Source organism: Haplochromis burtoni, unplaced genomic scaffold, assembly GCF_018398535.1.
Source record: "Haplochromis burtoni strain Fernald_Lab_line unplaced genomic scaffold, NCSU_Asbu1 Contig_20, whole genome shotgun sequence".
NCBI classification, from domain to species: domain Eukaryota; kingdom Metazoa; phylum Chordata; class Actinopteri; order Cichliformes; family Cichlidae; genus Haplochromis; species Haplochromis burtoni.
The window spans coordinates 3557530-3581752 of NW_024582381.1; the positions used below are offsets into that span (position 1 = coordinate 3557530).

At 37.4% G+C, this 24223-nt stretch overlaps 1 protein-coding gene across 1 annotated transcript in view; it reads right to left on the reverse strand.

Moving 5' to 3' along the window:
- The window catches only part of thsd7ba (thrombospondin, type I, domain containing 7Ba), a gene marked incomplete in the record, with an annotated part of 187892 nt that extends 171956 nt beyond the window's left edge, over nt 1–15936 (reverse strand). The window contains 1 exon segment of the mRNA XM_042218525.1: nt 15032–15936.
- Nucleotides 15937–24223: the final 8287 nt, after the last annotated feature.

A 24223-nucleotide genomic window follows, 5' to 3' on the forward strand; every position in this document is an offset into this window, starting at 1 on the left:
ACAAAAAATAGGAATTAGTATCAGTACCTAAACAGAGCCTAAGACAAGGATTTAGCTCCTGTATAAAGGGGTAATTTTTGTATTTTGAGTCATCAAAAACATTATTATTATCTTCCCCCCTCTCAGATCTAAATGTCAGAACATTATGTTCACTTTGTTCACTGACCTTTCCAAACCCATCAACACTGACGACAGCGCTAATAACCCAGTCACACGCCACTATGTTTTTTTCCTCACACTGTGCTATTTACATATTTGAAACAATGAGATCATTTTTATGGAATGAATTATTGTGTTTATTAATGCCGTCATGTGCATCACTCCAAAACTGCGGGTGGGACTGAAACAAAGACGATGATTTCACACTTAATAAAAACACACATTATATGGGGTTTGCCATTTAGAAACGTTCAGAGCTAATTTCTCATGTTTTTTAAAAAACATTAAAGCACCTGCCCAAGAGCACAACATATTCAAATTTCCCTGCCATCAAACACAAGTAAAGTAAATCTTCAACAACATAAAGTCGTTAGGTGAGCGCAGTTCCACGCACGCAGACACAACCACTCAAACACTCACAGTTTTTGAAGTGTCGTCTATAAGCTCAACTGCGTCAGAACTCAAAGTTCACATTTAGGGATGTGAGGGGGAACAAGTTGACATTTTGTGCTTTAAGGTGGCACCAGTACTGTGCCAAGAGATAAGGGCTCAGGACAATAGATAAAGACTGCTTGAGAGACAGCATGCTGAGCCTGTAGCTGTATGGATTATCAAAGCGCAGCCATGGATGGAAAAGAGGAGGGCAGAAGATGGGGAGGCTGGCCCAGTGTCTCTTACTGGGAATTATGGTTCCACACAGAAGAAAGGCACTCAAATGGCTGACTTCCTGTATTGATTGGCGGGTGTTCCAGGGATTAAACCTTAACCTTATATTGATCCAGTTTTCTTTGTGAGTCTGGATATAAGGGAAGAACTCTGGCCATGAGACAGCTGCTGCATTTCCCCTCGCTGATTTCTTAATTTTAATTGCTACATAAAATTCAGCTTAAGCACCTACACATCTGATTTTTATCTAGAGGCCAACAAAGAAAAGATTCAAAGTAATACAGAGAAATCCTAGAAAGGAATAGATGTGTAAAATGTGGTGCCACATGCACAATGTCAGGTAGCTGAACAAAAGAAAGCTATTATTTTCAAATGTTTGACTCAGATCTGACAGGCAGCCATGTCCACTGGAAAAAAGCCAGTGCTATCAGCTCACCATTAGGATAACTGATGTCGCTCGCAAGTGTTAGTGCCACACAAGGCTGATAAGCATAGACTTGAGAGGCAATTTGTCACTCACTCCTTGGGTGTTTATGTTGGGTATAGCATGAAACGAAATAAGTGCCTACTTTGTTTTGGCAATAACAATGAAGCTCTTTGCCGAGTGGGAGGCTGTTCGATAGAGTTGTATTCACCCGCTGTAGACTTGCACAAGAATCCACAATAATCAGAGATGATTGTAATGGCTGCAAAGTGTACATTGAATAACTCTCCCTCGTACATGATTGGCTACTGTGCTCCCTATGCACACTTTAGCGTTCGCTATAGCCGAATCTCATTTGCAAGAGTAAGTGGAGTGTGATTGTGATCATGTTTTTGCAGTTGTTGCTTCAAGACTTTAAGCATTTTTCAAAATCAATAGACGTTACAATTTACACATTTTAAAATATACTTTCGCACACAAATGTTTAAATTGTTTATGTTTGTGATTAGTGTCAGTTATCTCATGCATCTATTCTATCTCGTTCTGGATTATGTTTATAAATGATTTTATTATGACTATTTTGAACAGCGCCGTGTACAGTTTCAAAGATAACGTCAACGTGAAAGTGAAACAGAAAACCAGGCCAAACTTTGTTCCAGCACTTGAAAGCACAAAACAATGCATACAACACAGATTGTGCATATCTGTGACTGTGAATGTATGCACACTTTATGACCTGTTGCAAAAATAACATTCGCATTTGCTGTTTCAACTTTTTTTTTAGGCGATTTCCTATAAGGTAGTTAGATACTGCTCATACTTTTAACAGTTTTTTATCATTCAGTCTGTGAAAACATAAGATTTTGTGTCTTTGTTAACACTGGGCATGTAGAAATAAAAGATCATGATTAAATAAATCAATGTAATTGAAAAAAAAACTACTTTAAAAAGTGATTAAATCAATTTTAGAATTAGAACTGGTATTAGGACTTGTGGAATTCTAATACAACTGATACAAACAACCACGAAATGCAATTGACTAATTGGTCCACAAAATGTGCTGGAAAATTGCATTCAAGCAAAAGTAAATTACCTTTGTAAAAATTTAATTATATAAAAGATAAAAGTAAATAATAACATAATATTACTTCTACTACTGTGTTGAAATATCAGTGTTTCTTTTAATGCAACATCATTACATCATCCTGGATGAACTGCATCAAGCTTTTAAGTCTAACCCAGCTATAAATCATGCTTTATATAGTTAAGTATTTTGCAGCAGTAGAAAATACAGTCCATGCATCATCCATGAAAACGTTCTTCTTCACGATTGTAGATGATTAACTAGACAACAAATAAGATGACCACACTTATCATACCCTCACTTAAACCAAGGAAATAAATAGTAATTAAAGCCAGATGAATTGAAGTCGCATAAACAATATAAACTTTCATGTCTGCAGCCACAAACACACTTATCAAACTGAACACAATTATTCATTTTTTTAAGTCAATGGTGCATACAAAAAAGCTTTAATAAAGCATTTATACTGCTATTAATTCTAGTACAAACTAGTACAATTTCCTTTTTTGTCACATGTTTCCAAAAAACATCCCACAGTTAACTACTCGTAGAGAAAAACAGTTTAAACTATGGATACACAAGCTTTCTAAAGGAACCATATGTTTCTTCAGTCTTATCATTCTCAAGTGTGCGCAGAGGCTACAGGAAGTCATCTGGCTTGGTTAGCAAAAGTCTTAGATATGCATGCTGAGCTAAAGAAAGTGCCCAAAGGCAAATGTGCACATGCTTTTTTTGGTGTATGAAGGAGTTGCGCAACTTTGAAGACAGTATTCAGTTTATGACCAACATAGAGCTGTGGCCTCCTGCAGTTTCTTTGCCGCTGCAGCTGCAGAGCGACTCCAGCCTTTTGTTCCAGTCTAACAGTTTTCCCAGACTTTATTTTTACAATATGCCAAATGTGAGCTGTAATGTAGAAAAATACAGTCTTTCAGGAATAATGACATTTCTAGAAACACTCAAAATAATATCGCACAAAAGACAACACTCTTTCTGTAATATGATTTAAATTTATGTATATTAATAAATTTTAGCTTGTCCTGACCGAACACGGTGTACCCACAAACTACATCTGCTCAGTAACTGACCTCATCGACTGTTACCATGACGCTGTTTTTTGATATTGTCATTAGCAAAATAGCTTTAAGGCTAAAAACACAGTGATCTAATTAGGTCTGACACACAGCTACCATGATAAAGTCTGACTGATTTTTCTGTTATGTTTACTCCATGATCTGATGAAGAAGCGCTGCAAAAAGTGACAGAAGATGTAATCTCCAAATGGCCTCGTGCAGTTCTCATTTGTACTTTCCCACAGCTGAGGCTCTTTAAATTTTCACAAATTAACAGTTATAAAGTTTTTGGGGTTTTTTTTGTTTCTTTCTTAAATTGAGTTCAGCTTGGGCTTATTTGGCATGTGAGGCGCATGTGTTCCAAATTACTCAAATCACAACCAAGCGGGACATTATCATCTAGTTTCCTCCCTATTTAAAAATGCACACCCTCATCAGGGTTTTAATAGTTTTGCAATTTTCATTAGTTTTTATTTTTATTTAGTTTTTACTTCAGATTTTCAATTTTATATCAGTTTTAATTAGTTTTTACCAATTGTTTGCTATAGTTTAGTTTTTATTTTTTTGAAAATCCTTAGTTTCAGTTTTGATTAGTTTCAGTTATAGTTTTAGTTGTGTTTGCAATAATTAAGTGTAACAAAATCCCAGTTTCATCATATCAGTCATTCTCTTCTGCGTATGTTGCGATTCCAGCTACCATCGGGATGCATCACGCTGCCTCGCCTGGGGTTAGCTTCTGTTTTCTGGGGATGAGGGTTGAGTGTGCTCCCTTACCTTCTCAAGGTAGGTTAGCCTTCTTGTGTGAGCTTTTCAAGTGCACTTTAAGGTTTGTGGGATTTTTTTCCCTTTAGAAATGTCCCTCATAATTTCTCTCTTTCCACTACAAGATACTTGCTTTATCCAAAACACAGACATATTCAAAGTAATCCCAAATTGGACTCTGGCGCTTTCTCCCGACTTTTCCTGACATGATTCTGCGCATGGACGGAGCAGCAACACAGACGACTCGACTAACGTACTGCCACCTGCTGGCATAATGAGACGGCAAGAAAAAAATCTGGAAACTAAACTTCATTTTCACCCTTGACTATTGTATGACACGCACACATCAATGAAAACTAAACACATTTTTACTATAAATTCAGTTAATTTTAGTTAGCTTTGTGAACACTCATTACAGTTTTAGTTAGTTTTCCTTTTTTTGTTTTTATTTTTATTTCCATTAACGAAAATGTTTTTTCACTTCTAGTTTTCGTTATTTTGTTAGTTTTCGTTAACGATAATAACCTTGACCCTCACTCCATGTTTTAGAAGTTAAATAAAAAACTCCAAAAGCATGCTTGATTGGCATCAGGCACTAGCATGTCCATGACGCTATTGCATCATACTTGCATTTTGCCTAGTGTCAGCTGGTGTCAGCCTTGTGTTCTCCTCTTTTACTCTCTGTGCTCATGTACATATATTTTCCAAGAAGTCCCATATAGCTGTTCTCATTTTTCCTTATTGAGGTGTCTATTTTTGGAAAACAGATGATGTTTCCAGTCTAATATATTTCTCGTCCATCAGATCCAGTCAATTTCCTACCAGGTGGTCACTGTTTTTTTTTCCTAACCTGATATTGTTTGACAAAATCAGTTCGCAAATAATTAAAGATGTTGTGTTGTGATTTTGAGTATATTTGAATATACAATGATGCCTAAAGAGAAAGGTCATTCACAGTTCAGCTGAATGTGCTGCTACCGGTCAAAAAGCAGAGTAGGAGCAGAGAAGAGTGCCAGCAGCTGGAGTTTTGTGGGGTTGTGCAATCTTTTACAGAAAGCATGGTTAAGGTTGATCCAGGAAGCCACTGGGGGTCTGTAAAGTTACTAAACCTAGTACTAAAGTTTCGGACTTGGCAATGATGAAAAGAACTTGTGAGCAAATATGACCAAGCTTTCTTGCAGAGGTAGAGAGGGCAAAGGTTTGAGCGCAGAGTGAGAAGAAATGGACTGCCATGATTTTGCAGAGGTAGCGGCCTATATAATGCAACATCCAGCTATTTTAATATGAACAGTTTTGCCTCTCTCCATCTTAGAAAAATATATTGAAATAAGTCGATGTACAGACCAGAGCTAGAAGTGCAGTGTTGCGTCTTATCTTTTCAGAAAGATTCATGACAAAAAAAAAACTAATAAAAAAAACATGGATAGAGTTCAAAAGTGGCTTTCTGTATTCCAGACCTCTTCAATCTTGTACTAGTCACAATGTGCAAAGCACTTGGTTTGACAGGCAGCTGTCAGCCTTTTATTCTGTGTGTAAAACTGGGTAAGGGATAAGGAATTTCTGTAATTCAATTCAAAAGTGCTTTGACACAGAGAAATGATGGCTTAGGTCTAGCTTAGGGAAAATGACAGTGAATAAAACTGCTAAACCTAGCAGCTTGTTGAGCCAAGCATACAATAAGGAGGCCTTACATCAGCACTAGTGTGCATTTTAAGGGCAGAAAAGAACAAGTGACATCTTCATAAATGGTGCCATGCTGAACTCAGGGTATTGTGGTATTGCAAAGTAAGATTTGTGCAATCACAGTCTTGAAAGTGTTGGTATAAAACATTATTTTAAAGATGCATAATAAATTAGATTATTTTTTAACTAGAAAAAATGTCAAATGTTGAAAGTATACCACATAACCACATAGCTGAAAGCTGTACGATACTTTATTACTACCTTCAATGCATGGTTTTATGTTTTGGTCATGTGGAAGCAGCTATATATATATATACACACACACAATCAAAAGAAATCAAAAGAAACTCCACTCAACCTGATCGGGATTAGGATTTAGGAAGTGGTACACCAATTCTACTCTAAGAAAGGCCAGTTGTTTTTTCCCTCCATTTTGAGAGCATAAAGGACAGAAACAGAATACTAAGCAAAATAAAGCATTTTCAGTGTAACAACAAGCAAAAATGACACATCAGTACAGCATTGCTTTGATACTATACCAGAAGAATGAAAATACCCAAGTTGTTTTATAAAGATCATTGTATTATGATTGGCAAGGCAACTTCAAAATGACCTTTACTTTTTCATTTCATTTAATGAATACGTCTGCAATGGTTTAACAAGATGTTAAGATGGAAGAAGGATGGAAGCTTGTATCTGTTTGTGCTTGCATTCATTATCTGATTAAATAATTTAATAAGTCAAAATGCGTTAATAAGAGCGTAACCTTTGTAAAAGATATTATGAATTGCTAAGTTGCATCATCTTTAAATTCACTGAATCTCTTGCCAAATAATGGAAATACATTCCTCTACAAAGGGCCAAGCATGTTGCACCACTTTACTGAACAACCCAGAGGAGTTCAAACTGATTTGTAGTTGGCTTCTGCCGTGAAATTGCATGTACATGTAATTACTGTGAATATCCCTACACTATCCAGCTATGAAATGGATAGATATTGTTGACAAAATGTAAAAGCAGATGTACAAATTGAACAGGAACGGAGAGTTTAAAACACAATGGGAAGATCATTTAGCTGAGCTTTTCCCCCCTACTTGTTATTAAAGCCTTGTGGATTTGTTTAATATGATAGAATGTGCCAAAAATCATTTAAAAAGTTAATCAGGTTTAGTCAAAACCTTTCAGATGTGTTATTATTTTAAGCATTAAGCAATGTGCAGTTACATATCTCTTGACCACATCCACTATCTGATTACTTTAGGGAAAATTAGCTCTTTCTACCTTATAGCCTTATAACTTTTGGCAACAGAGAAATGTTTTCAAAATAACCTCAAATCAGAAAGATTTTTACCTGACGAAATGTAACATTTCTTGGTCTCAGTCAAGAAGATTCAACTTGAGCTAGAGACATAAGGTCAATCAGAAACACAGCTTATAGTTTTCTTCAGTTGACATACATTTTTAAACTAGGTCATGATCAAGCATCTAAGAATCTCACTAAGGAAGCAGGCTAAAGGAAAAAAAAAAAGGATTAAAATATTCCCACGTCAGACTTGAAAATGACAACCTCAACTTCCAGCAGCACAGTGGGATATGGGACTCATCCATACCCATAAACACACCAAATCTACATCTCCAGTTCAACTTAAACCAGGATGCCCCACAACGTCACAAATCCTGGTTTGCAATACAATCAAGATTTCGTAGGATCTTTCATCAAAGCAACTATTGTTGTAAGGAGAAGCTCAGAATGTCAGCGGCACAATACAGAATCAGTTTCAAGTAGCCAAACAATGCCTGCAATAACTGCACTGTGTTCAATAGGATTGTGGTTCTGTGATTCATAAAACTGCCTCTCTGATCTCCTGCCAGTGATCCATGAAATCTTTTTTGAATCCTCAAACATAAATAGAGCTCGGAGGATAATTCATGGTGCTCTGAGGTGTGAGCACTGAGATGAATGGCTATGCTATTGCTGGAACAAACTGTCTTCTCAGATTGGACACCCAACATAAAGATCAAGCAAATCAAGGTTAGTATACGCAAAGATTTATATAAATATATAACAGTTATTAACAGGTGACTAAAAATATAATGTGACTAATGTAACTTGGGCTACGTTCACACTGCAGGCAAAAGCGCATCAAATCCAATTTTTTGACCCCATGCGACCCATATCCGATCATGCTATGACAGTGTGAACGGCACAAATCCGATATTTTCAAATCCGAGCTGGGTCACTTTCGTATGTGATACTGAATCCGATACATATCCGATGTTTTACAAAGCGACTGCTGTTTGAACGGTCATGTCGCATTAAATCCGTCTTTTACGTCACTGACACAAGACAGATGCCAATTATCGGCGCCGGAGAAGCACCCGAGAAGACTTCGCGAACGCTTCCTGGCCATCCAGTGTAGATATCAGTGAAACTGTTGGGAAGACAACGTGAACATTTTATTTGTACTGTATAATCTGCAGATTCTGACAGAAATCTGCAACTATCCTTTGAAGCACGTCTCCTCTAAAACAGCAATAAGGATAATTTTTAGGTTATTTACAAATAACTTAAAGCAAAAATTGGGAAACGTAAAGTCCGAAGTCTTTATATTATGGGCCATCAGTCAAACAATATTGTTTGCTCTGGGTCTAAACAGAGCGCGTTGTGTGTGACGTCTTCTTTTGCGCATGCGGGCCGCTTTGAGCGTTCACACTAGAGCGCGTTTGCTGTCGCATTTTATTTGCAGTGTGAACAAGCAGACAAAAAAATCGGACTTGATCAAAATAAATCGGAATTGAGCATTAAGACCTGCAGTGTGAACGTATCTTGAGGTAGTATTGTGTTAAAGAGTTCTACACGAACTGCAAGAAAACCAGACTAAGAGGAGAGAAAACAAAGAAATGTTAAATTGCAGACCAAATTGTTCCGCATTTAAATCAAATCTGCTTGCTGAACAAAAAGTTATCACAGCAAAAAGAAAATCCTGTCCACTATATTCTTTTCATTGAGTATTATTAAGTTCACATGCTTAAGGTAAACCTGCTTTGCAAAGAAAAAAAATGCAATTTTAGTATTACTTATGCATCAAGATAACAGTTGACTCACATGTCTGGTTGACGGAGGTGTAACACAGGAGGGGAGTTAAAAAGTTTCTTGGTATACTGTATATATGATCAGACAGGGGCTGTGCATCAGCAGAGCGCTCTGTCTGACCTTCCCTGCTGTTGAGCCCATTACGCTTCAATTAACGACAGCAGCCTGCTGCGACCAGCAGGAACAGCTGCTCAGCCCACATGGCGGTAATTCAATGAGAGTCACAGACAGGGGGACATAAAACTTGATCTACCAATCAGACACGCCAATGCACAAGAGGATACAAATTTACCCTGCTGTATTGGGCCTTGAGACAGGGGGAGTGAGAAGGATGACCTGGACACTATGAGCCTCTCACTCGTCGGAAATAATGCTGATCTTCGGCATATGTGTAATTCAATTTCACACGCATCAGAAATTTGATTAGTGATATGCTTTCGGTTAATGGATATTCAAAGTTCATGTTGACCGCAGAGATTCTTTTCAATTATATTTTTCATAATAGTTTTAATGGCCGGTTATGGTTTTGTCTTTTTAATGGGCTGACTGCTCCAGTCTCTACTTTTAGTCACACAAAAAAAGGGTTACCAAAATTCAGAAATGTTCTAATTCAACATCCAGTGGCTCAGACGCACGCAATACAACTTAATGGAAATAAAGGGCAGAGACAGCATGTTGATAGAATAATAGGAGGTACCATTCAATAAAACGTGTTTACTTTTTTAAATAATTGATCAAAAACCACTCTTGTTTCATAACAGACCAACAGAAATTATTTTTGTGCAATTATTGTCTTCTTTTTAATGGATGTTTTATTTGCAACGAGACACAGGACATACAGAAACCTTGCTGTTGTCTTTTCCATACAAGGCTCTAGAACTAGTACAAGACAATGAAGCAATCTGCAGGTGTGCAGTGAAAACATACATGGTGGAAAGCGTTCTTGGAAGCATCCCAAGCTATATCATACTTCATATTTCTATCTTGTGTTAAATATATATGCACACTGACACACCGATTTTTCAGAGAGGAACTTTGTTTCGTAACTTCTTTTTGTATAAAACCAAAATCAAAGCGTAAGATGAACACTTAACAGTGAAAACAAACATAGGACAAAATGGAAAAAAAAAAAACGTTTTCCAAAACAATAACAGCTATAAAAACAACTTGACAACCAAAGAAATTGAAAAGAAAAAGAAAAAAAGAAAAAATGTTCCTGTTAAAGATAAATATTGCTTAACTCTAAGTTAATTTTCTTTCTTTGTATCCTGAATGCCAATAGAGAGCATTTACAAAAATTAACTATTTACCCTTTTTCAAACAAAAAAAAGTTTGCTTGCTTTTTTTAAATCAAAATTTATTTTTGCAGTTATCCAAAATTCAGTGTTAGAGTTCATGGCTTGGGTTGTTGGTCATCAATGGTGATGTCTTAGACCTCAGAAAGTTAAAATAAACGTACAAGCGCCTTAACAATGATCACAAGAGGATTGGATTTATCACCCTAGGCTTTCCACACCACAATCTGAAAGCACAAAAAGTCACCTTGAAACTTTAAGCTTATGATGCAAAGCAACACCAAATCCTGACAATGCAATTAACATGAAAAATGTGAAACAATGTGTTTGTGTAGACAAGGCTTCCCAACGTCCCCTAACAATACCCACACCTTATCTGTAACTTCACCAGGCGTCTTGGAGAGTGTAATTACACCAGGACCCTCCAGCCTGGGACAGTGCTGTTGGCCTGATTGGATCTCACCTTGGCTTGACCTCTTCATCCCAGGGTGACTGAACCAACTCGCTACATCTTGACGAAGAACAATGCATTAGTTAATCAACTGATAAAACCTCTAGATAAAAGTGTCTGGATCCCATTAGCTCTGGAAATAACTCTCCACTCTGTGCTGGCAGTTTTACTATTGCTGAGGATGTAGTGTAGCATAGAGCCAGTATCTTTCACGAGGGGTGGGACTCTTAATGAGCAACTTCTTTTGGATGCAGAGTCAGCAGAACTTGTTCAGTGGACAGACAGATGCAGATATCAAACTTTAGGTTTGCAAATCTTGTCTGTGTTGCTCACAGCTGTCTGGTCAACTAAGAAAAACATTTTTGTTTCTGAATGGCAACTGCGAAAATCTCTAAATTCCTTTATTAAGTTAAATTCCTTTCATTTTCCTAGACTGACGTCTGCCACGGGATCCAATTTTACCCAACCATATCTAAGTAATCTATTATAGTTTTAATGCATATAAATTAGTCACATACCAGCTGTAACAAAAGAAAAGCAAATAATGAATACATAGAATAGCTTGTAATTTACTGAATTATTTGGATTAATTGCCCAAGTGCATCCTATTAAATATCCAATATATATTTGCAGTTTTCTTCCTATCAAAATATTTAATGTTAGTATAGGAGCGTTCCAGTCTACTCTTAGGAACTCTTGCTAATTTGTAGTGTCATAAAATTAAATATATGCAGTTGGTAACCAACTGGTTACTTTATAGCCTAGGCAGAGAGGGTGTATAAATGATTCCAACTCTCTAAGCAGGTGTTATGAAGGCAGATCTAGCCTTGCTGGAATATATTGCAGCCCACGCCTTCAGGAGAGAGGCCATCTTCAGAGACCAACCTAACAAATTTTGAAGTGTAACAAATGGCTTGTCAGAAATCCCTGACTGCCAAGAGAAGTTTTGCAGCAGCTACACAACTCCTTGAAACAACATTCAAGTCTTCAGACAGACCACGCTAACCCAATAGCTTTTTTCCAGAGGGAAAGCACAGATCTTGTAGTATTCCCTGAACTGTTCAATTCCAAAGGTTTTAAAATCATCATCAGGACATTGTCCAAGCATTTTTAATTTCCTTGTGATGAGCAACATTAAGAGGGAATTCCATGACATTGCTCGAGTGCCAGAAATTATTGGAGAAATGTACTGCACCCATGTGTTTGTGCTCCATCTGCCTACTTGATAAAATATATGAATACTTTTTCTAAAGCACTTATTCACCTTAGGTTCATGGGCAATCTGGCCTGGAGCCAAGCTGTCATAAAACAGTGTACAGCCTGCACAGGTCAACCTCGTCTATCATGGGGCTAACACAAACAGACTGACAAGCAAACGCTCACATCTTTACCTACGGCCAATTTAGAATCACAGATGAATCCAACAATCGTGTCTTTGGACTGATGGACAGGCCACAGCACACAGAGAGAACCTACAATGGCTTTGAGAAAGTGGAAACCAAACACAGAAGGCCTTTTGCAGTATGTAATTTACTAATTCTAAACACTGGATTCTCTTTGCCATATTTTTATCTGATAAACCTGGCCTGACCTGATTTGCTAAAACCATAACTACTCAAGAGATTCAGCTACAAACACTTCCTTGCACCATAACGCAGCACACTTTAGGCAGCTCAAGGGTCATTGGAGGTGTTTGGACGCAGCTGGGGTTACTTTACAGCCCTGAAAAGGTGTGCATGATCATTCTGGCATGCTGTGTCCTTCACAACATTGCAATAGCACATGACATTCCTTTACCATCTGGAACAGAGCAGCAACTTGTCTGCCATCTACATCAGCGGTCCCCAACCCCCGGACCTCGGACCGGTACCGGTCCGTGAGTCGTTTGGTACCGGGCCGCGAGAGTAGAGGCTCAGGTGTGAAATGTATGGTTTTCGGGGGTTTTATCGGTTTTCAGCGTTATTTTGTTATCGTTTTTATCTTTAACTCAGTCATCCTGGGTCTTTTCATGTGTGTTATGAATAAATCTTCTTTTTTTCGGTACCGGTACTAGTTTTATTTTGTTGTATTTATCCGCAACACCTAAAAGGCCGGTCCGTGAAAATATTGTCGGGCATAAACCGGTCCGTGGCGCAAAAAAGGTTGGGGACCGCTGATCTACATGACACACAACCAATGATGGAACTGGTGGGGCAGCAATTCAGGCTCATCGAGACTTAGTTCAGTGTCTTTGAACTGAACTGATAGTCAGCTGAATGCCTAATGTTAAAAAGACATTTTTGATGAAATCCTATACTATATATATACATATATATAAATGCTTCACTGCAGCTGGTTGTAGGCAAGTCAATAAGTGGGCATCTCGATCGCATTCTTGCATGTCTTGGACAGTGGAATATATGGCTAGTGGCCACTCCATCCCAGCATCACACTGGCCTACAGTTTAAAATAGCTGGGAAAAAGTTTGTTTGCATCGCCTTTTTTTTTTTTCTTCAACAAAATATAAACGTTACACCGATTGGACTGTGTTTAAGAAATTACATGTTGTTGAAAGTCCTTGCTGGAACTGATTCCTTTCCACCACATGTCAGGCCACTCTCCTACATATAAATGTTTTTATCTTCTGGTCCATTATCCTGTTTCTGTTTTGGTTTTTTGTTGTTGTTTGTTTTATTTCAATCCAAATTCTTTTTTTTACCTAAGCCCCAGTTCAGTCTCAGAAGACAAATAATGATGACTGATGACTTACATTCAGTGCATCAATTATTGCAGCACTTTAGAGAAGTGTGCCTTGCAGCATCCACCTCAGTCATGGTTTTCTCCAACTTTACTGCTTACTCCATACACCTCAAGACAACCATATTTTTCTATTTAGAGAAATGTGCACATAGCCTATTCCTGCTGTCTGCAAACAGCCCGCTGTTTTTTTTCTTCCAAAGAAGGATTCTGTATTGAATTGTAATTATTATGAATCACTAACATATGCTAAGAACAAAATTAGGCCTTGAACATGTTTTAAAATGTTACATTGAAAAAAAACATGTATTTAACACATGCAATATATTCCAGCAAGGCTAGACAAATTGTCTAATTGTAAATTTGAATGTATTCCCATTTTCTGCTCATTTCTTTGGCCTCATTCACTTATATATGTACACATATGGTAATAAAGATCGAGGCCTATATTCATTTAAAATAAAAGTAGTTATTACATATCTGTGGTTTGTGTAATTGCTAAAGAAATAAGGAAAGGTCACTGTGGTCTATGAAGCTTTCACAACATAACAGTATGTGACTAATCTGTCTTATAGGAGCTGACAGTACAGAGACAGGAACATCTCTATATCGTCTAATCTTGTAATCTACTCAGACCTTCAGTTGCAGAGCGTTAAGCTTTTTCACAACTGTCACATTTGAATAAACAAATCTAGAACAGGAAATGGAGTCTTGGATCAACACTCAGTAACCAACTGCTGCACTGAATAATGCATTCCTCATAACAACAATGTGCCATAGAGACATATGAGACAGAGTAGAGGAGGGCAGTGCCTGCTGTGAGTTAGATGGTAATTGAAATTTTGACAAGTAACATTCCTCTCAATATCCCAGGAACATTTCTGAAATACACACACTGTAAATTGTTTACAAACAACAACCATAATTAGTGCCTTGCAGTTGTATGCCTCTGACAACCAGTGAAGTTATAGACTGCACGGGCTCTCCAGACTCACAGGATATATAACCATAGTGAAGATTACGATTTAATTAGCGTGCACCACATTTCTTTAGTTTTGTTTTTGCATTTTAATCATCAAAATCATCTAATGAGTTCATCTTGCAGTCTCTCAGGCCCCTCCCACTGTCTCCAAGGAAGTTTTCAATAATTGCCTTACAAGGGAGGGTCAGCTGATGCAGCTCTCCTTGGTCTTCAAGGCTACAAAAACGGACCCAGATGAACTATTTAGGCTCTTTCTTCCATTCTGGCATCGAACCTTTTGATATTAATGTTGCGTTGGGTTTTTTCAATAAATGTTTTATGTAAGGAAACCTGTTGTATGGACTGACAGCCCCAAAACACAATGTCTCTGGCCACGCCTGTCAGAGGCACAAAGTCATAATGCCATGTACTAGTTTAGAATATTAACTGTTACACGCATGCATTTAAATGCAGCTAATCACTAGACATTAGAGTATCAGAGTAGATAAAGACATATAAAATAGAAGTATAAAATAAAACAAAATGAAAGCAAAATAGCTATTAATTTTATTCACCAAGTCTATGATAAGAACAATACAATTTACAGTTTTCCTTATCTCCAGCAGGATGCTATATAAAAACTTACCTTCTGTCTCCAGCATAGCACCGATGACAATACAAGATCAGCAGACCTCATGCTGCAACCAGAAACCAAGACAAAACAATGCATTCTTAACCATGGCTGCATTTAATCTGTGGCAAACAATAAATTCAGAGGTGCTAAAGTTGAATTTTCCCCCACTGTTCCATCAAAATTAATCGTTTTAGAGCAGACTTTAAAAAAGTGGCCTGTCTGAATTAATATATTGGTTCATTATTGTGGCCCAGATTCCATCGCCTGGTACCATGTAAACACTTTTGTTTTCCTCCATATTTTTTTACAAAACAAATTAGAAGATTTTTCTTGATGCTCTTAGTTAGAGTTTCATTTCATTAACATTTTATACTCTGCATTGCACGGGAATATAGTACTGACTAAAAAAAGTGTGCAGCTTTTGTGCACCAAGCAAAGCAACAAAAAATAAAAGATTTAAAAAAATCGGTGCGTGATGTTATGGAAATGACAGTGCTGAATAAACATGCAATTAAACCGAGAGCAGCTGACATTCATTAAGCATGAGCCTCTCTGAGAATAACTCTGTGATATACGCCTGGATTAGCCTGGATTAGTTGTTTACCACTTTGTGAGTGACGTCTTTGAGATGCTTTTTTGGGAAGGAAATACTAAAAGGGAACAAAATTATTTATTTAATAAGGCCTAAACTGTTTGAAGTTTTCCTTGACTGATCTAAGCAGATGCCTGCTGTCCCATTCACTGACCCAATCTAAATAGTAAGTTAACCTTTCAGTTTACATTGAGTTTATTAAATATTACACCTCTTATACATGCATATATAGAATACATTTGCAGCTATGTGCAGTTAATGTTTAGAAAAGTTTATCAATGACATGCTGTGCAAAAAATGGTACCTATATAAAATGGTAAATGGTAAATGGCCTGTATTTATATAGCGCCTTACTAGTCCCTAAGGACCCCAAAGCGCTTTACATATCCAGTCATCCACCCATTCACACACTGGTGATGGCAAGCTACATTGTAGCCACAGCCACCCTGGGGCGCACTGACAGAGGCGAGGCTGCTGGACACTGGCGCCACCGGGCCCTCTGACCACCACCAGTAGGCAACGGGTGAAGTGTCTTGCCCAAGGACACAACGACCGAGACTGTCCAAGCCAGGGCTCGAACTGGCAACCTTCCGATTACAAGACGAACTCTCAACTCTTGAGCCACGATCGCCACGATATAGTTTATAATATTGTAGTTGGGATGAAACAAAGACGATACAGCGACACTGTAATTGCAGCATAATTAAATATGGTACTTTGATAGGAACCCCTCAGGACTATATTACACATTGATAACAATTACAGGAAAATTTAACACCCCCCCACCCCCCACACTAGAGGTCTAATTGATGCTCTATCAACTCTGGGGTGGAAGACACAGCATGACATATGGATTCACAGTGTGAGTGCTCTATCGCCTTTGTTGGGTGAGGCACTTATCTGGTTGTGCTTCCCAGATAAGGGAGGAGGGAGCAAGGGAAGGCTGAAAGTAGGACTTTATTGAACATTCTGTCTCTGTGGAAAACCCTGCACAGGTTCACTTTGTGAAAGCAGAGACCTCACAGTGGCCACCAAATCCAATCAAATGTTTCGAGGGCTGACAGGCCCAATCTGTCAGTGGCTGGTTTTTTCCCACCTTCAGTTTTGGAGATAAGCTCCAGGTGGAAGATATTCACAGATGCAGAAGCCAAACAATGCTGGTGAAAAATTACAAGGCAAGGCAGGAGATAAAACTAAATATTTCTCGAACTTTTCCAATATTATTCTCTTTATTAATTAGTTGTAAGAATTTGAACAATTCCATTAGTCCACCAAATGGGAAAAAAAGTTATATTCAGAAGCTGTTTTGCAACCATTATGGTAAGAAGATAATCTTTTTCATATGCTGCATGATTTTTTGCAGTTCATATTTCACGGTATTGTGAAAGGAAATGGACTGAATAAAGTACAGTTGTGCATGTGCATGCATGTGTAACTGCACTCTTTTAAAAACTACAATAAGAGGTCAAGTAATTGACCAAAAGTCTTCATAAAAAAATATAACACTGCAGGTGACTTATTTTAATCAGTGTGCAGTGAAGTTAATCTCTTAACAATTAATACCCTAATGATTATTTTTAACAGGGGAGTTAATGCGTAATCATAACAATATAATCTCATTATTTAATCAGTTTATCACACCATGCTTTCTGACTGTCAATTTGTGGTGAGTGATTGGAATTTAAAGCCAGTAATTATTACAACCTTCTTGCTTTTCTAATCATTTCTAAGATGTAGCAACGCAGAAGAGCGGATACATTCCGCTTTTATGCCGAGGTTGTAAATGATACAACTAATTACAAGTAATAAATGACCGTGATGGCAGAGTTTATTCGTGAGATTAAATGCTGATGCTCCATCTGCCAGTTAAAGAAAACACGACGTAAAGTCAATGAGCACACTAATATAGATTCACATACCATCTGTGGCTTCAACAGGACCACCTGAATTTTCCCCAACATTCCCAGCACAGTGATTAAATCAGCTTATACTCTCAGACAGTGTCACAAAGAACTCTAATGATTTCTTGCTATGCCCCTTCCTTTCTAATGCTGTAATTTCAAAAAGAGGACTTGAAAGAGCTTAAACACAATAATTCTCTTTGTGTAATAAAATGCAAGGAACTGACTTATCTTATGTAACTTGTTTTTTCAATGGTGAGCCAAGCTTTCATTTCCACACAGAGTGAAGGTCTTTGAAATACAAACAAATGAAATGAATTCCATGTCAAATAACATGTGATAAGAGGTGTGACACAATCGTTAGTACTCTCACTTCACAGCAAGACTGATCCTGATTCAAACCTCATGGGCCTTTCTGTGTTGAGTTTGCAAGTTCTCCCTGTGCCTGCGTAGGTTTCCTCTGAGTACTCCAGCTTCTTACCATAGTTGAAAGAAATGCTTGCTAGGTTACCTGATGATTCTAAATAGACTTTGTGTGATCGTCTCTTTATGTTAACCCTAGGTGCACCCTGTCTCTTGCCTTATGTAGAGCTCCAGGTTCTTGTGAAGTTGGATAAGCTGATAAGATAAGAAAGCTGATGGATTATAAATTCACATTTTAATTTTTTTTTATTTTCGACTTAATAATGCACAGTTTTATATGTAAAATGTCAAATAGATGGTAAGTAAAGGCAGACTGTAAGCTGGCTGCAGGGTTTGCTGCATCTTGTTTTTGGAGTTGACAACTTGGAACTGGCACTGTGGATTAAGCCGTGACTCTGTCAAGTAGTATGCTAATGTGAACATATCTTATTTTTATAGAATCATGAATAAATCAACTAGAACTGCCATGTGGCACTTGTATGCCAATCAGTGCACCTTTGGTTTTCCATCAGCATCATTTGGCACTTTGGACAGTCTCCAAAGGGACTGTTACGGGTTTTTTTAGATTTTACTTTTTTTTTTTAGATTTCCCAATAGGCCATGACTGTGATGACATCATCTGCCAATATATGGTTTGCTTTAGAAACAACACCATGAAGTCCGGTGTGAGCCATTGACCAAAAAGCTGCAAGTGTTGTCAACAGCAGCAATAAAGCATTTTTCCTTCTATTTAGGTTGTGCCCACTGGAATCTTATTCAGCTGTTATTATTTACTCTAAATAATTATTCAACTGTAGCACCAGCAATGTGCTGATAACCCTTTACATATTTTTCTTGACACGACAGAATAGACAAACTTGTATTATATTTTACATAATGTTAGTAAACTATGTATATCTTTGTGAGAGCTATTACAATGACACGTTTTAATTGCCATGACTAAAGTTGATGCACATGATGTTTCCAAGAAAGAACAAACATGTGGTTTCTTAATAAGTTCACGCTCAGTGTTTGTATCCAAGAAACCAGAATTTTCGTGCATATGTACCTACAAGGATATCTACTTCATATTTGATTGTGAATTACTGGGTTTGTTAACACACACAACATATATCACGTATATATTTTTGATCTTTTCCAGTGTCATTGCTGAAAATGGCAGATGTGGTTATTGTTAACAAGAGCAAAGAGCAGTTATATCTTATAGAACATGCAGTGTGACCATGACTTGGAGGAGGCATTACTCATCAAGGTTACCAGCCTTATGTTGAAGAGCCCTCCTGGGTTTGATAAGAATACAGAGTGCATGTTCTTAGCATTTGTAAAACTAATTTTGCTGTTGCAAAATACATTCCAATGTGTTCAGCAGTGTATGCTTTCATCTATAGCTCTTTCTGTATCTGTCCATTAAGCTAGGATTTGCAAACCTAATTGCAGCTTTTCTCTGCGAAACCAAAAATTAAAAAGTTAAAGTATAAAGTTAATGTACAGCCTCCCTTTAAAAACAAGCAATTTAACATTGTAACCTTTATATGCATAAATTAGATCGTTAAAAGCCCAATTGATTAATTAATTCAACAATGACTAAAAAAAAAATACCAGTTTTTAGTAATATTTCTATCTAAATAATGCAGAGAAATGTAATAATTGAAAGATTAAAATTAGGTTTTGCTTTCCAGATTGGCCTCATGATGCGAGTGGTGCCTTATGGGTAGACAGTCCTACAGCTGAGTCACAAGTTTTGCTCGAAGCAGGATTTTACTTGGCATTAAAGCATTTTAAGAAAAACAGATTTGAGATTAAGATTAAGTTATAATACAGGAGAAGTTAGTTGTTTAGCCATTCATGGATCAGAGCATTTATGAGAGTATTAACATTAGAATACCAATGCTCAGGCGTCAAAATGCCTCCGATTATCTCTCCAAATGCAGGTAAAGACTAGGATGAGTTGTCAGCAACTGGCCAAGTGCATCACTACTGATTTCTTTTTCGCTCTGACTCTTTACATGGTTGTTACTACGTTATGTTGCTAAACTAATGGTCTTCTTCCCTGAGAATTTAAGCCTATAATGCCCTTGATAGATGATACATGAGTTTACATGAGTTGATATTTGAAACATGAGTTTCTGAGACCTCTATCTCATCGGCATGATCAATACTTGCTATAATTTCAAAATGTTATGGAAAAAACTCTTTTTTTGTCTGAAATTAACATTGTTGTTAACAAAAAAAAGTTGCCAACAACATGTATCAAATGCGTTACAAAAAATATAATAAATGTATAATAAAAATATATCATACACAACAAGATATAGCAAAAAAAAAAAGTGTGTTTTGTTATAAGGGTTAAAAAACATCTCAGTTCCAAATAAATCAGAATTTTTTTGATGGGTTGGGTCTTACAGGGTTAAGAGTCCAAGACAGTATTTTCTTCAGTTTGTGGTGATACTAGAGCTGTCACAACAGAGACAACTGCACTGACGCTGCTCTAATGAAGACACTTGTGCATGACAAGGCAATGTATGGACACCTGCCATTGGGAAAACAATGTTAAGCAGGGGAGAACAAAAGACCAGTGTAGAAGCCTCCAGTCCTCTGTAGAACACCTTTCTCAGCTAAAACTCTTTTCAGTGGCACTAAGCAATTCACATGTTGCCACACCATCAAACATTACAGCTTCTGCACCCTAACATGCTATTACAACCTGCTTTTTCATTAAAGGGGTGCGAGGCGTATAGCTTGTTTATAAATAACAAAAGATATAATTTATGAACAAGAAAAGAATGCACTCGAAAACGCTGGGTTGCAAATTATACAATTTATAATATATGGCCTCATATACCTTATTTAAGATAATAAATAAGAATGATCCAGACATATTATCCAGACATATTTAATCTCTCATTTTTAAATGTCTTTTTCAATCCATTTCAGAATAACATCAATAGGAAAATGAAAAACTATGAAAAAATAACAATGTATGAGCACGAGAAAGGATTTGCTCCAGGAAAATAAAAGCTATTTGAGAAGAAAATCCACAGGGTGGCAAATTTGAAACTTTAAGTGGTCTAATCCTTGCGCTGTTGTATTATTTACTGAGGCTGAGGATGACATATTGCAGATAGATGACAGAATGGCATAGCTCTTTTTTTTTTAAATTTAAAATCTCTTTCATGAAGGCAATTCATTGCTAAACATTCATCAACACGACAAAGGGTCCCATTGATGAATAGTCTAGCTCTTAAAAATCTAAATTGCCTTTGATTAACCAAAATTACTGTAGGCAATTATACAGCAGCATGATATGAATTGACGACATTTTTTATTATTTTGTGATACTAAAAGGCAAATGTCAATCAGGCTTTTAGAAACAACAGGATTTTTTAAAAAACCGGTTTCATATGAAAATATATATCAACAAACTAATCATGTTTTGATTTTCTTTACTTTCTTTCTTTAGTTCAGGGTCAAGGAGGGGGTGGAGGGGGGTCACCTGTTGTTGACCCTTAGGTGAAAGGCGGGGTACACCCTGGAGAGGAAGTAAGGTCATCACAGGGTGAACTCAGGCAGATAGGGATACATTCTCAGATCTATACCTACAGCCAATTTAGAATCACCAATTAGCCTAACAAGCTATGTTTGGACTGTGGAAAGAATCTGAAAACAACTCATCCAGGTACAGGGAAAACGTGCTAAGTGCACACAAAAAGGTTGCAGCCAACCAAAAGCTGCAAACCAGGACCCAGGACCTTGTTTCTGTGAGACAACTGTGCCACAACAAATATTTTTCTTCTCAAATCTTCATGAGCTATAAACTGAGTAAAATATTTAACAATTAAAACACCAGGCAGTCTAAAGCCCCTCCAGAGTCCATGACGTGGATGTGATGTGGATACCAATAAGCACCAGCATACCCTGGCACTCGTAACTGTGCCACATTTGTGTAAGGAGAGATTTCCACTCCAAGGTTCTGGTGCTTGGCCAGAAGGCACTCAGCACCAGCACAGCCAGTGAGTGCCAGCCATTATCCCATTGTTTGGAGGCACACAGCTTGTCCTAATTAGATGCAAAAGAGCAGAGAAACTGTATCTAGCACTACAAATGAGGAGAGAGAAACATGTCTCACAGCCTGTTGCTGCAGGTTGAAGTGTAATAAAATAATGAACTATCACAGGAGCTTCTCCTGTAGAGAGCAGAGCACATCAACAGGCGGCCTTTTGAAGCAGGCAGCTGCCGTGGAGAGCAAAGGGCCAATGTAGCATCGTGACAATGCAACACTGATTCTTGCACCTCAGGTGTCAGGGCAAAAGGGTGAAATACGATCGCTAAAAACGCATCCTCACAGCATCTCGTCCACATGTCAACACAAGACCCAAACAGCAATAAGTGAATCAGTAGATGTTTTAAAAATGTTAGCTTATCTACCGTTAATTACATGTAGTATGAATGAAGACAGAGTGTATCTACACAGAGAAGGAGTCCAGGAAGATAAGGACAACACTACATCAGAAGACAACCAGATGGAAAGACCAGAAACTCAAGCGACCAAGAAAAATGCACAAATCTTTTAATATCACCGATGGATTTTTCAAAACTTTTTAAAAAGTTGAGTTCTCATTGTCATTATACTCAAGTTATATAAAATGCAATATTCAAAGACAGACAAAAATGAGGGTTGTTTAATGGAATGTACATCTGTGTGTGGGTGTTTTTGTCTGTTTATGCATAATGACACCGTGCTAGCAATGTGGATGGCAATTAAGTAAATGAAGAAATAGGATTATATGGACTATGCGGATTTGACCAATATAACCATATACATCTGTGCTTGCATAAAGCACTAACGTACAGCTATACATTAAGCAAAATATATTTTTTTGGAATGGCAATTTGCAGCTCCAGTACTAAATAAATACTACCTGTGTAGCCAAAGCTACAATGATAGTGTTAAGAAAAAGCACGCACATCCATGAGCCACTCTATTGTATGCTGAGGAAACGCTCCCTTTCTACTGTTAATTTAGAGCTTGTCCTACTTTATTTATCAATAATGACAAATACATAGATGCACAGTTTGCCTCTAAACTACAGCAAATGAACTACTTCCTCTTGCTCATGTAAATACACATATTGAGGACCTTATACATAGTTTAGAATAGGAACTGGGGAAAAAGTGATAAAAAAACGAATTCAAAACACAAGCCAGTAACACACAAGGAGGATTAACAGACTCTCTGAAACAAGGAAAGGGAAAGGTTGGCCTTAAATACTCCCACATGAGGTTGTCAAGGAAAGTGGACACGGGAGGATGACGAGACACAGCTGAAACTAATTAGAACAAGGCAGGAAAGTAAAACTAAATACAAGGCACACTAGACAAACTACTATCAAAATAAAACAGGAAGCAGTAACACAAAATAACTCCCAACTAAAAACAAACAAAAAAAACAATCAAAAACAGACCATACTAATGGATGGCTGTAGATAATAACTGTTGTACCTCTTTTATAACCTCTTCCATACATACTGACAGTGATTTGAACTAAAAATTCATTTGAACAAATATTTTCACATTTGGATTCATCACTCCATGAGACCTGTTGCTGCTTATTTTCTTTTCTTCTATTTATGATTTGGCAAATCTTGGCCTCACTGTTACCCTTCAGCATGACTTCTTGACAATTTAATGAAGTGGATGGATTGACTGAAAGGCCAGATGTTTCTGTGTCAGGTCTTTGATAGATTTATTTCTCCTCCTCTCCTCTAGTTTCCTCATTTTTTTTTAAAGACACACTGCACACCAAGCTGAGCTCCTAAATCTAAATCTAAAATTGGTTGTTTGCTAGATTGTCTATTATGTGTAGGCTTAACAAAGTAGAAAAACATTTCTATGAAAATTATCAGGTACAAACACTCGACTGAATGTGAGTGAAAAAGTAGCCAGTGTCCAAAGAAAAACTGAAAACTTTTCAAAAAGTCCAAAGAAATATTGCTCAAGACCACTTGACTTTTTTTTCGAGTGAAACATAAACAGTGTTGGCACTATCGCGTTATTAAGTAACGCGTTACAGTAACTACGTTATTATTGTGGTAACGAGCACGGTAACTAGTTATTATGCCAAAATCAGGAACGCGTTAGTCGTTACTGGGATTTAGATAGGGTCGTTACTCGTTACTTCGTGTGGTGGCTAACGCAGAGCTTCCACAGATTCAGTAACAGATTCAGCAAGTGGTGGAAGCCAGCAGGTGGAAAAGAGACCTGAGGCGGCCGCCGGTCCAAGTGTGAACT